Genomic DNA, 14,607 nt, shown 5'->3' on the forward strand with positions numbered 1-14,607 from the left:
TCTGAATGGAGGTCGATCACCAGTGGAGTGCCCCAGGGATCTGTTCTGAGACCCTTGCTGTTTGTCATTTTTATAAATGACCTGGATGAGGAAGTGGAGGGATGGGTTGGTAAGTTTGCAGACGACACGAAGGCTGGTGGGGTTGTGGATAGGTTGGAGGGATGTCAGAAGCTGCAGCGTGACATAGATAGGATGCAAGACTGGGCGAAGAAGTGGCAGATGGACTTCAACCCGGATAAATGTGTACTGGTTCATTTTGGCAGGTCAAATGGGATGAAGGAGTATAATATCAAGGGAAAGACTCTTAGCAGTGTAGAGGATCAGAAGGACCTTGGGATCCGGGTCCATAGGAATCTTAAATTGGCCTCGCAGGTAGAGGAGGTGGTTAAGAAGGCGTATGGTGTGCTGGCCTTTATCAATCAAGGGATTGAGTTTAGGAGTCGGGAGATAATGATGCAGCTTTATAAGACCCTCATCAGACCCCACTTGGAGTACTGTGCTCAGTTCTGGTCGCCTCATTACAGGAGGGATGTGGAAATGATTGAAAGGGTGCAGAGAAGATTTGCAAGGATGTTGCCTGGATTGGTTGGCATGCCTTATGAGGATAGGCTGAGGAAGCTCGGTCTTTTCTCCTTGGAGAGATGAAGGATGAGAGGTGACCTGACAGAGGTGTACGAGATGTTGAGAGGTATAGATCGGGTGGATTCTTGGAGCCTTTTTCCCAGGGCTGAAATAGCTGCTACGAGAGGACACAGGTTTAAGGTGCTGGGGAGTAGGTAGAGAGGAGATGTCAGGAGTAAGTTTTTCACTTAGAGGGTGGTGGGTGAGTGGAATCGGCTGCCATCGGTGGTGGTGGAAGCAAACTCGATAGGGTCTTTTAAGAGACTTCTGGGTGAGTACATGGGACTTGTTAGGATTGAGGGTTATAGGTAAGCCTATATATAAGCCTAGGTAGGTAGGGACATGACCGGCACAACTTGTGGGCCGAAGGGCCTGTTTGTGCTGTATTTTTTCTATGTTCCACAGTTTTTATCTCACAAAGTGCCCAGTTTATTGGTGTCCTCAGGTATTTGCTTAAGGAACTCTCTTTTGCCTCCCATGAAATAGGAAACTTTTCATAGTCCTGGTCAGTTTGGCTTTCTTCAGTACTTCATCAATATGCTTTTGATGAATTATAACTTCAGTACAGTGGATCATATACATTATGCAACTTTTATCTCTTTCCTTTCTCCCTCAATCTGACAGTAAAAAATCCAATCCTAATATAGGATCCATGCCACATTAACTAAAAGCCTATAATCAAAAGTACAAGCTAAAACTAAACATTTGTGCAAGGTCATATAATGCATTTGAAAAGTCAAGTCCAAGACTGCAATTTAATACCAAGATTCCAATGACAAGTGAATATCATTTGAACACCAAGATTAAGTTACAGCTGCTATTTTCAACAGTAGAACTGCAAGGAATGTTCAGAAACTGCACACGAGAACTAAATAATTCATACCATTGGGTAGACCAGAATATTCCACTGCATCTGATGCCCCAAATATTTAACAAAGAAACACAGAAAATGCTGGGAGTAGGGGAAGCATCTTTCAGTCCATTCTTTACAAGATACTGACGCTTGTATTTGCTTTCAGCAGATTGCATACATTATGCAGACTGTTACAGTACAAACTTAATGGAAAAAAATGTAATTTCCAATTGATCGCCAATAGCATTATCATGGGATGCTCTCCCTACTCAGCAGCAGGCGCGCGAATGTCATTTGTTAATCTACCAACTATGCATGTCCAATATGGACACCAACGCAGACATGCGAAAGAAAACGCCCTTAACCCGCAAGCGTAGATACAAGATTGTCCAAGGTTCTGTTCACAATTTACACGTTTTACATGGGAAACATTTGATACTGGGTTTGTCTAACTTACCTTCGTTTTTCGTGAAGTTATAATAATCCTGTGATCATACAAGGGCTATGCTTTACACTAGGAAAACGGAGAAAACCCTGCATGACCGTTTGTTACAATATTGCAATTACTAGCAAGAACAGCCTCTACATTTCGAAGCTCTAGTAATACTACCATACATTAAGTGTAAGACTCTATTGTCCCATTTATGCCGAACTTGTAGCAGTATCAATCGGGTACTTCGAGTACCTAACTGTACTGTTGTTTTAGTTACAGCTAAGTTAACCGATTTGGTTACAACTAAATAAAACAGATTCACAATTAGCTAAATCCAATATGCAACATCAGACGAAGTTATTCTTAAATTTTGCATACGTGAATTTCATGCTATATTTGCGTTTATTATCAAAATAAACTGAAGGACTGATCTGGATGCCAGTAAAAGCGTCAGGAATTATGACACTTATTTCCAGGCCTACACATAATTAGGTCTGTCAGCTACATAAAGCAATTCAGTGTTTTATTTATATCATCGCTGAATCTTTTGACGTCTGTGTTGTTCTATCAATGTAATATCGGCGTGTAACTGAACATTGCCGGTGTGGGAAAGGCAAAATATATTTATTTTCCGAAATAAGAATTGAATCCGCGCTGCCGAAAAGAATTGTTCACACAAAACACATGATAGGTAGAAAAATAATATAATTATGCTCAACCTTCGTGATATAGGCCTCCTCATAAATAAACCAAGCGACTCTGAATACTTCAACACGTTTACTCAACAAAGAAATAACTGGTAATGGGTACAAGCAAAATGAACATCTAAATTCTCAGGCGGCCCTGTCCCTGTCGCCACCACCCTCAATTTATAACCACTTTGCTGGAGGACAAATAAACGAGAATTAAAAAGTCAGGCGGATCTACTGTAGGCCTCTCCACCCTCGTGGTCCGACTCTCATTTATGAGGGAAAAAATGTAATCGGCATTTTTTTTCTCTCCGTAGTCATTGCGCTTGACAAAGTAGCAGGCCAGCGGAACCGAGTAAGAATTTACAGACGAGAGCCGCACTATCGCGGTGGTTATTACCGTTCAGTTCTCGTTGCTTGTTTGTTAAGATCCGATAATGGCGTCCTTCCTCGCGAGAGAATCCCTTCCACACAGCAACGGCCGCGCCGGGGAGGAGGAGGGGGGAACACAAAATGGCGGCGGGCCGCGCGGGCGCGACAACTGCTGCCTCGCGCAGCTGCTCGCTCCTTCTGCCCAACCGTCCACTAACCGCCATCAGCGAGAGGTTTTGGGGGGGGGGGGAGGCGAGGGACAGTGAGTGAGAGGGGTTGTCGACAGTCAGTCAGTCCCTCGCTAAACTCCTTCCTCATCACACACTTAATGTCGTCCTGAATTTATTCACCATATATATCCTTGATAACCTTATCGTCAGAAGATAGTTTGCCTCCCTCCCATTTTTACATTTTTTATAAATTATCTCCAGGAAAAGAAGCAGCCCCGCCGCGCTAAAACAAAAGAAGTCTGGATTCCTATACTGACACGTTTAACGGGTGAAAATTGGCATTTGCTGTTTTATTACGTTTGTTTTTAATCGCGCGTTGTGTATGCAATTGAACGTCTCAACGGAGCGGACCAAAGTGAACAGGGCAATCCATTAATATTCACAGCTAAATATAATTTTATTTAATGTTTACACTTTTGGTAAATTTCGAAGTTTTCCCCGTCAGATTCTGAAAAAAACAGAAAATTAAAATTTTGATTGGGCGAATTTTTTTTTTGCTGCCTATCATCAAACTGAATTTTCTCACGAGTTCAGTTCGGTAACAGTTGTTTTCAGTACTTTCAGCGCTCGTAGTTAACATCAGATAACCCATAGGTGTTCATTGAAACCATAGAAAAGTTACGGAGCAGAAAGAGGCCATTCAGCCCATCCTGTGCGCCAGCCAGGAAGAAAAGAACTAGCTGCTCATTTTATCCCCACTTTGCAGCACCTGGTCTGTAGCTTTGCAGCACTTTAGGTGCAGATCCAGGAACCTTTCAAATGAGTTGAACGTTTCTGCCCCAAGCAAAGTTTTAAAGTTTATTAGTCATAAGTAGTCTTACATTAACACTGCAATGAAGTTACTGTGAAAATCTCCTAGTCCACACTCCAGCACCTGTTCAGGTACACTGAGGGAAAATTTAGCATGGCCAATGAACCTAACCAGCACGTCTTTCAGACTGGAGGAAAACCGGAGCACCCGGAGGAAACCCACATAGACACAGGGAGAATGTGCAGACTCCACACAGACAGTGACCCAAATCGGGAATCGATCCCGCATCCATGGTGCCGTGAGACAGTAGTGCTAGCCACTGTGCCACCCGCCACAAATTTAGGAAGTAAATTGGAGAATACCACCATCACCCTCTGGGTGAATGTTTTCCCTCATAAACATAAGGAACAGGAGTATGCCATCTCGCCTCTCGAGCCTGTTTTGCCATTCAATAAGATTATGGCTGATCTTTTTGTGGACTGAGTTCCACTTATCCGCCTGCTCACCCTTAATTCCTTTACTGTTCAAAAATATATCTATCTTTGCCTTAAAAAGATTCAATGAGGTAGCCTCAACTCCTTCACTGGACAGGGAATTCCACAGATTTACAACCCTTTGGTTGAAGAAGTTCCTCCTCAACTCAGTCCTAAATCTGCTCTCCCTTATTTTGAGGCTATGCCCCCTAGTTCTAGTTTCACCTGCCAGTGGAAACAATCGCCCTGCTTCTATCTTATCTATTCCCTTCACAATCTTATATGTTTCTATAAGATCTCTCCTAATTCTTCTGAATTCCAAAGAGTATAGTCCTAGTCTACTCAATCTCTCCTCATAGGCCAACCCTCTCGACTCTGGAATCAACCTAGTGAATCTCCTTTGCACCCTCTCCAGTGCCATAATATCCTTTCTCAAGTAAGGAGACCAAAACTGTACACAGTACTCCAGGTGTGGCCTCACCAGCACCTTATACAGCTGCAACATAACCTCCCTGTTTTTAAACTCCATCCCTCTAGCAATAAAGGACAAAATTCCATTTGCCTTCTTAATTACCTGCAAACCAACTTTTTGTGATTCATGCACAAGGACACCCAGGTCCCTCTGCACAGCAGCATGCTGCAAGTTTTTACAATTTAAATAATAGTCCATTTTGCTGTTATTCCTACCAAAGTGGATGACCTCACATTTACCAACATTGTACTCCATCTGCCAGACTCTTGCCCACTCACTTGGACAGTCTATATCCCTTTACAGATATATAAATGTCCTCTGCACACTTTGCTCCGCCCCTCATAGAACATAGAACATTACAGCGCAGTACAGGCCCTTCGGCCCTCGATGTTGCGCCGACCAGTGAAACCAATCTAAAGCCCATCTAACCTACACTATTCCAATATCATCCATATGTTTATCCAATAACCATTTGAATGCTCTTAATGTTGACGAGTCCACTACTGCTGCAGGCAGGGCATTCCACGCCCTTACTACTCTCTGAGTAAAGAACCTACCTCTAACGTCTGTCCTATATCTATCACCCCTCAATTTAAAGCTATGTCCCCTCGTGTTAACCATCACCATCCGAGGAAAAAGGCTCTCACGATCCACCCTATCTAATCCTCTGATCATCTTGTAAGCCTCTATTAAGTCACCTCTCAACCTTCTCTCTAACGAAAACAACCTCAAGCCCCTCAACCTTTTCACCATACAATTTTCCCACCATACCAGGCAACATCCTGGTAAATCTCTGCACCCTTTCCAACACTTCCACATCCTTCCTATAATGCAGTGACCAGAACTGTACGCAATACTCCAAGTGAGAGGCTCGGAAGTCTGCAGAAAGTAATTCACCTCCCGACTCCCCAAAGCCTGATCACTCAACAAGGCACAGGTCAGGAATGTAATGGAATACTCTCCACTTGCCTGGAATGACACCAACCAGGACAAAGCAGCCTGGTTGAGTAGCACCCCATTCCTCAACTTAAACATTCACTGCCTCTACTACCGGGGCACAGTGGCAGCAATGTGCATCATCTACAAGATGCACTGCAGCTACTCAGTAAGGTTCCTTTGACAGCACCTTCCAAACCCATGCCCTCTACCACCGAAAAGGACAAGGCCAGCAGATGCATGGAAGCATGACCGTCTGTAAGTTCTCATCCAATTCACACACCATTCTGACTTTGAGTCACAGAGTCAGAGGTTTACATAATGGAAACAGACCCTTTGGCCCAACTTGTCCATGCCGCCCAGTTTTTACCACTAAGCTGGTCCCAATTGTCCGCGTGTACCCCATACCCCTCGATACCTATCTTACCCATGTAACTGTCTAAATGCTTTCTAAAAGACAAAATTGTACCCGCCTCTACTACCACCTCTGGCAGCTTGTTCCAGACACTCACCTGTGTGTAGAAAAATGTCCCCACTGGAACCTTTTGTATCTCTCCTCTCTTACCTTAAACCTTTGCCCTCTAATTTTAGACTCCCCTACCTTCAGGAAAGTTGTTGATCAATCTTATCTATGCCCCTCATTATTTTTTAGACCTCTATAAGATCACCCCTAAGCCTCTTACGCTCCAGGGAAAAAATCCTAGTCTATCTAGCCTCTCCTTATAACTCAAACCATCAAGTCCTGGTAGCATCCTAGTAAATCTTTTCTGCACTCTTTCTAGTTTAATAATATCCTTTCTATAATAGGGTGACCAGAACTGTACACAGTATTCCATGTGTGGCTTTTCCAAGTGTGGTTTTATCAATGTCTTGTACAACTTCAACAAGACGTCCCAACTCCTGTATTCAATGTTCTGACCAATGAAACCAAGCATGCTGAATGCCTTCTTCACTACTCTGTCCACCAGTAACTCCACTTTCAAGGAGCTGTACCCCTAGATCTCTTTGTTCTATAGCTCTCCCCTACGCCCCACCATTAACTGAGTAAGCACTGCCCTGGTTCGATCTACCAAAATGCATCATCTGGTATTTAACTAAATTAAACTCCATCTGCCACTCATCAGCCCACTGGCCCAATTGATCAAGATCCCTTTGCAATCCTAGATAACCTTCGTCACTATCCACTGTGCCACCAATCTTGGTGTCATCTGCAAACTTACTAACCATGCCCGATAAATTCTCATACAAATCATTCATATAAATAACAAATAACAGTGGACCCAGCACAGATCCTTGAGGCACACCCGCTGGTCACAGTCTTCCAGTTTGAAAAACATGTCCTCTCTAATCCTACCAATCATCTTAAATCGTGCCCCTTGATAATTGACCCCTCTGCTAGGGGAAACAAGTTTTCCCTGTCTACCCTAGCAAGGCCCCTCATCATTTTGTACACCTCAATTAGATCACCACTTAGCCTCTTCTGTTCTCAGAAAAACAGCCCGAGATGTACAAGAACCTGTTTCCACCTGTGGGAGGGGAAGCCTGCTCCCACTGGGGTTTGTGAATACATGATGTGGAGATGCCGGCGTTGGACTGGGGTAAACACAGTAAGAGTTTTAACAACACCAGGTTAAAGTCCAACAGGTTTATTTGGTAGCAAATGCCATTAGCTTTCGGAGCGCTGCTCCTTCATCAAACAGGGCATACAGAGACACAAAATCAAGTTACAGAATACTGATTAGAATGCGAATCTCTACAGCCAACCAGGTCTTAAAGATACAGACAATGTGAGTGGAGGGAGCATTAAGCACAGGTTAAAGAGATGTGTATTGTCTCCAGACAGGACAGCCAGTGAGATTCTGCAAGTCCAGGAGGCAAGCTGTGGGGGTTACCGATAGTGTGACATGAACCCAGGATCCCGGTTTAGGCCGTCCTCATGTGTGCGGAACTTGGCTATCAGTTTCTGCTCAGCGATGCTGCGCTGTCGTGTGTCGTGAAGGCCACCTTGGAGAACGCTTACCCGAAGATCAGAGGCTGAGTGCCCGTGACCGTTGAAGTGCTCCCCCACAGGAAGAGAACACTGTTGCCTGGTGATTGTTGAGCGGTGTTCATTCATTCGTTGTCATAGCGTCTGCATGGTTTCCCCAATGTACCATGCCTCGGGACATCCTTTCCTGCGGCGTATCAGGTAGACAACGTTGGCCGAGTTGCAAGAGTAGGTACTGTGTACCTGGTAGGTGGTGTTCTCACGTGAGATGATGGCATCCGTGTCGATGATCCGGCACGTCTTGCAGAGGTTGTTGTGGCAGGGTTGTGTGGTGTCGTGGTCACTGTTCTCCTGAAGGCTGGGTAGTTTGCTGTGGACAATGGTCTGTTTGAGGTTGTGCGGTTGTTTGAAGGCAAGAAGTGGGGGTGTGGGGATGGCCTTGGCGAGATGTTCGTCTTCATCAATGACATCTTGAAGGCTCCGGAGGAGATGCCGTAACTTCTCCGCTCCGGGGAAGTACTGGACGACGAAGGGTACTCTGTCCACCATGTCCCGTGTTTGTCTTCTGAGGAGGTCGGTGCAGTTTTTCGCTGTGGCGCGTTGGAACTGTCGATTGATGAGTCGAGCGCCATATCCTGTTCTTATGAGGGCATCTTTCAGTGTCTGGAGGTGTCTCTTGCGATCCTCCTCATCCGAGCAGATCCTGTGTATACGGAGGGGATAGATCCTTGTCCGTAGGGGATAGTTTCTTTAACGTGTTTTGGGTGGAAGCTGGAGAAGTGGAGCATCGTGAGCTTATGTCACACTATCAGTAACCCCCACAGCTTGCCTCCTGGACTTGCAGAATTTCACTGGCTGTCCTGTCTGGAGACAATACACATCTCTTTAACTTGTGCTTAATGCTCCCTCCACTCACATTGTCTGTATCTTTAAGACCTGGTTGGCTGTAGAGATTCGCATTCTAATCAGTATTCTGTAACTTGATTTTGTGTCTCTGTGCCCTGTTTGAGAGCAGATATCCACTCCATCTGACGAAGGAGCAGCGCACCGAAAGCTAATGGCATTTGCTACCAAATAAGCTTGTTGGACTTTAACCTGGTGTTGTTAAAACTCTTACTGTGTTTGTGAATACACCCAGCTTCAGGAAAGACTGGGACATCGAAGGGACATAGAAACTCGACAGTGCAGAAAGAGGCCATCTGGCCTATCAAGTCTGCACCGACCACAATTTCACCCAGGCCCTACCCCCATATCCGGACACATTTACCCGCTAATCCCTCTAGCCTACGCATCTCAGGACACTAAGGGGCAATTTTAGCATGGCCAATCAACCTAACCCGCACATCTTTGGACTGGCTCTCCAATCATTTCTAATGGCTGCGATTTTCAAGTCTTGGCAACATTCTTATAAATCTCCGCTCCATTCTCTCCAGAACAATTATGTCCTTTCTGTAATGTGACCATTTGTAAATTGGACAACAACATCCTTGCACTTCAAAATATACTCAAGACCTACACACTTGTTCGGATAAATACATTGTGCACTTTGACTTGTCATACGCATGTATAAGATATGGTTTGATCTCCAGTATCACTGCATGCAAATAAAGGCTTACAAATTTCAAGTACCACATATTACATGGTGTTAGAAGTGAATTGTCATGATTTTACAGGATTTTAACACTCTTTGGATTGGGGCATGTCAGTTGTAAGACTGACAACAAATGTACAAAACATTTAAGGATAATTATGCCAGGTGGAGTACCAGCAGGAATATATGAGTGCAATTTTGAGTGGAAGTTTGACCTGGTAGGGCTTGGCCATGCTCCCACAGATGAGTTGGATAACCATATTAAGAAGCCACGGAAGTCCTCCCTTACCCAAATGCTCATTTCACACAGGAGCCAAGTCACAAAACTGTTAACTACAACTTTGCACAGGACATCACAACTGTAGCTTTGTATGTTATTACGCCATTGAATTATCCAATACCTGCTCTTGTGTACATGAAGGGAGATTTGGAAGGGAACCCGCAATTCTTCCAGTCTCAATGGCTGAATTATGAGATTGCCACAGTATTGGACGGGGAACACAAACAGGTAAGAGTAGCAACTGTTATTAATGGTTGGGGTAGGAGTGTTACATGCTGTATAGAACTTTAGATCTCACTGAGAAGAAAAGCAAGACATGAGATTTTGGAGGCCGTGAGGTCCCACTTTCAACCTTCTGTGTCATTTATGAAGGCCATGTCTTTAATACTGGACCTCAAGGAGAATATTGATTAGTACGCTTGTACTGAGACATCTAGCTGAGTTTGAACAAATGATGAATGATCTGATAAGAGACAGGATTGTCATAGGAACAAACATGAACAAAAAAATTTGGTGCAAAAGGAGGTCATTTGGCTCCTCAAGCCTGCTTCACCATTCAAAGAGATCATGGCTAATCTGATTGTACCCTCTACTCCATATTCTGCTTACTCCCCAATCCTGCTGTGAAAGCAGAACTGCTGAGAGGAGAAGCTTTCTCAAGAAAGCTATTGAGATATATAGAAGTTCTAAGGTAGCTAATCATCAGCTGAAATGTATTGATGGGAGGAGAACTGATGAGGTTTTGCACTATACAGAGAGGCAATCTATGTCTGCCAAGCACAAATCAATTATGAAAAGGAAGAACAATTTCCAGAAAGGCCAGCAGAAAGATTAAGGTCAGAGTAATATTGTGAATGACACAACAAGGAGAAAAGGAAGCATGCTCAGCAGGGGGGAAGGCTGCTGTAACTGCAAGATGCTCAACCATTTTGCACATGTGTTTTGCTATAAAGGAGAAAAAAAAACCTGTAATGATGCCTGCTGGAGACATGTTGGACAATATATCATTTACACTCGAGAGCAGGTTGGTGCCATCAAACCGTGAGGTAGAAAGTGGTTTGTGACTGTTGGAATGATGATTACAGAAGGAGAGCATCAAGTTGATGTGGTGTTAGAAAGTCATCGCTTTAATGTGCAATATCGTGAGCTTTGCAGACAAACATGAAGTTGCTCAAGGTGGTGACCCAAATATGTAGCCATTGAAAGTAAAGTTTGAGGCTCTATGATGGAACGATACTAAGCCCTAGAGGACAAACTAAACTGAGAGACCAATGCAACAGGAAGAAAGAAGAACTTCAATTCAGATAATAATTATGTAGCAAACTCTGCTGAAACATGCCAAAAGCTTGGATTGGTAATCTTCCATGTACAAGAAGAAATTTTCAGTATTTTGCCTGGCAGTAGACCATTGACTGCTGATCAGATTACAAAGATATGTTCACTGGTCTTGAATGCCTTCCTGGTGAATATCAACTTGAATTGGATGAGACTGAGACCAACTCAACTCCTTCCATGGATATTTCCAACCATCCTCGAGTCTAGCCTGGAAGATAAGATAGAGGAACTTGAAAAGGTGGGACTAATTAAGAAAGTGCAATTCCAACAGACTAGATTAGCAGCATGGTTGCAGTGAAAAAATCTGGAAAGCTGAGAGTGCAAAGGACCTCATTAAACCTTTGAAGAGATCTCACTATCTTCTATCAACCATTGAAAAGATTCTGCCTCAGTTTCCTAAGGCCAAAGGTCTTTACTACCTGGGGTACTAAGGATGGATACTGACAAGTGAAGTTGGCTGAAAGCAGCAACTTTCTGACTACATTCTGGATGCCATTTGGGAGGTTCAGATGGTTGTGCATGCCATTTGGCATTTTTAATTTTCCAAAAGAGTGCCAACATGGACAGGATGAGATAGCAGTCTACCAAGACTGGAAGTCCAAAGATGTGTGGGTTAGGTTGATTGGCCAGGTTAAAAAATTGCCCCTTAGAGTCCTGGGATGTGTAGGTTAGAGGGATTAGCGGGTAAAATATGTGGGGGTAGGGCCTGGGTGGGATTGTGGTCGGTGCAGACTCGATGGGCCGAATGGCCTCCTTCTGCACTGTAGGGTTTCTATGATTTCTATGATTTCTATGATTGTTGATGATCTTCTATAGATATGAAGATACAATGGAACACGTCATTACAGATCATGATTGGAATCTATTTAGACAACTATACAGAGCTCTCCAGATGGATCTGAGCAAGAACAAGTTGCACCTGAAGATGACTGAAGTCAAATACATAGATCAGGACTGTTAAATCACCTTGTCTTATTCCTGATAAGGTGCAAACAGTAGCAGAAATGTAATCGCCAATAGATAGGAATGCAGTTTAATACTTTGTTGGATTTTTGAACAACTTAGCTAAGTTCTTGCCAATTTGTTGTCAGAATGTGAATGTCTACATAAGCTCACTGCATAGGTTATTTTGTGATATTGGGACATAGAAGAAGAAACAGCCTTCACTTGTGTCAAGCAACATACTGTCAAGATCTGCACTCCCTTTGAAGCAAGTTGATGCTAATACAGTGTTAAATCTTCCAGATTCAACAGCATGACATGCTCTAGAAATTATCAACTCAGCAGGGACATTGAAGTTGACAAACAAGGGTCATGCTCAAATCAAGCAAACTTGTAATGAACATCAAGCTGAGCAACCTAAAGAGTTGCTCATGACATTCCAGACAGACCATGGATGAAGCTGGAGTAGGCCTCTTCACTCTGAATTGAACTGGTCAAAATCAACTATTTTCAAGCTATTATGAATAAGACCAGCTGGTGTCAACAACTTCTGGTGAGATCATAGAATGCACACTTCAATCATCATGGAATTCCTAACATTGTGATGAGTGGCAGTGACCTTTAGTTCACAAGCGAAGATCTCAGACAAATTCAGCACTAAACATCATGTCCCACTATCCCCAGTCAATTGGAAGGCTGAGTCAGCAGTGAAAATTGCCAAAAGCATTATCAAAAAATCTACTAGATCCAGCACAGATGTGTACAGTGAATGTTAGAGTGGAGAACCACACTCACTGGACGCAGGAAAATAGTCTGTCCAGCGACTAGTGACTCAGATAGCTCTTCCAATAATTAAAAATTACTGAAGTCAAAAATAGTTGCAGGAGTAAAAGATAATATCATAGGGAAACAGCAGCTATATGTCACTTTGATAATACTGCCAAATTGTTGACAGATCTTAAAATTGGAGAGCCAGAAAGAGTGCAAACTTTGAATGCCCTGAAGAAAAATCAGCCTGTTTTGCATTTGTATGGAGAAGTTGTCACCCTGATTGTGCATGGTGAAGGTGCACACCCAAATCTCATCACAACTGCAAATATCTACATTCAACTGGAGACACTGTTTCTTCACAGCAAACAGCTGAAGGGAGAGATCGGATTTTGCCAACTAAACAAGGAACCAAACAACCATCAGCCCCAGAGGTCAACTGTATTCAAATGAATGCAATAAATCACTAGTAACACTCACCATAGTAACAACACTAGAGAATCAACATCAATGAAGGAAACACCAGAAACCCAACAAAAATGAATAGCAACTATTGTGTAGCAGAAAGCATTCTGGTTTCTTTAAGGATCATGTGTGAAACTCTCATGTAGGGTTATCACTTTTTTAGAAAACAGGAAGTTACAAAACTTAGCTTTCAAACAAAATAAAACTCACAAAATAAAACTCCTGGTTTACCACGATGCTGCCGAGATTATAGGGTGAGAGCTATAAAGAGAGGCTGAATAAACTAGGGGTTTTTTTTCTGGAGCGGCGGTGACTGAGGGGAGACCTAATAGAAGTGTATAAAATTATGAGAGGCATAGATAGGGTTGAGAGTCAGAATCTTTTTACCAGAGTTGAAATGTCTAATACTAGGGGGCATGCACTTAAAGTGAGAGGGGGAAAGTTCAAAGGAGATGTGAGGGGCAAGTTTTTTACACAGAGAGCGGTAGGTGTCCAGAACACGCTGCCAGGGCTGGTAGTGGAGGCAGATATGATAGGGGCATTTAAGGGGCTTTTAGGTAAGCACATGAATATGGAAGAAATAGAGGGATATGGACCAAGGGCAGACAGAAGGGATTAGTTTAATTTGACGTCATGTTTGGCACAACGTCATGGGCTGAAGGGGCTGTTCCTGTGCTGTAATGTTCTATATGTGGATTAATTTGCAAACCATTTTGCATGGAATTTTTTATGAAAATGGGGTGTTTGGATTAATATCTTTGTACATTTTGGCTTGACATACACATAGGAGATGCTAAGATTTGAACTCTGACATCAAGTATGGAACTAAGGGCTCTTGCCACTTTCATGTACCACATGGAACAGTGTATGTATTTTGGTTGTGGGGTATAGCTTCTGGTTTTCAATACTGTCAGACCTTGGACACAAGAAAATCATATTTTAAGTTGTGCAAGTATAATTTTTATTAATTTAGCTTTAACTTTTGGTTTGGGGAAGAGTGGCAGTATTGATCAAAGGAACTGTGTACTGGAGACGAGTGAATAGTTGAGGGGTGAAATAATTTAATTAAACAATAGAGGAGCAAAGTTACAGGTGTATTACAAAAAGATGCAAGAATTACAGAGTAATTATGATGTAGGTCTTTAAATATCCTAACATGGATTGGAGTAGTAACAGCATGAAAAACAAAGAGGTGCATTTTAGGACCTTGTCTTGCCCATTGTTAGGCAAGGCGAGGTGGTGAGATTGCGTGAGAGGCAAAAAATCTGGTTTGTGCCTGTTTTCTTGCTTCAATCTTACCGGCCCTATTTTGTCAGCGAAATTGGTTTCATGCCCAGAAAGGGTGCAATATTAATGACACGTTTTACATGTCATTCGCAAGTCCTGGTTCACTTACACTTGCCTCCTTT

General features: G+C 43.1%; 1 protein-coding gene across 6 annotated transcripts in view; it reads right to left on the reverse strand.

Moving 5' to 3' along the window:
- banp (BTG3 associated nuclear protein) overlaps positions 1-3,196 on the reverse strand; it is a 186,278-nt gene extending 183,082 nt beyond the window's left edge. For 4 of the 6 annotated variants that reach the window (XR_013497607.1, XM_078210742.1, XM_078210745.1 and 1 more), the window contains exon 1: positions 2,997-3,110. The gene's annotated coding sequence lies outside the window, so the exon portion shown is untranslated. Of the gene's footprint in view, positions 1-2,996 lie in introns of all 6 variants that reach the window. The other 2 variants (XM_078210746.1, XM_078210743.1) reach the window with 2 other exon arrangements.
- Between the last annotated feature and the right edge of the window lie 11,411 nt (positions 3,197-14,607).

The sequence above is a fragment of the Mustelus asterias genome, chromosome 4, assembly GCF_964213995.1.
Source record: "Mustelus asterias chromosome 4, sMusAst1.hap1.1, whole genome shotgun sequence".
Classification (NCBI taxonomy): Eukaryota; Metazoa; Chordata; class Chondrichthyes; order Carcharhiniformes; family Triakidae; genus Mustelus; species Mustelus asterias.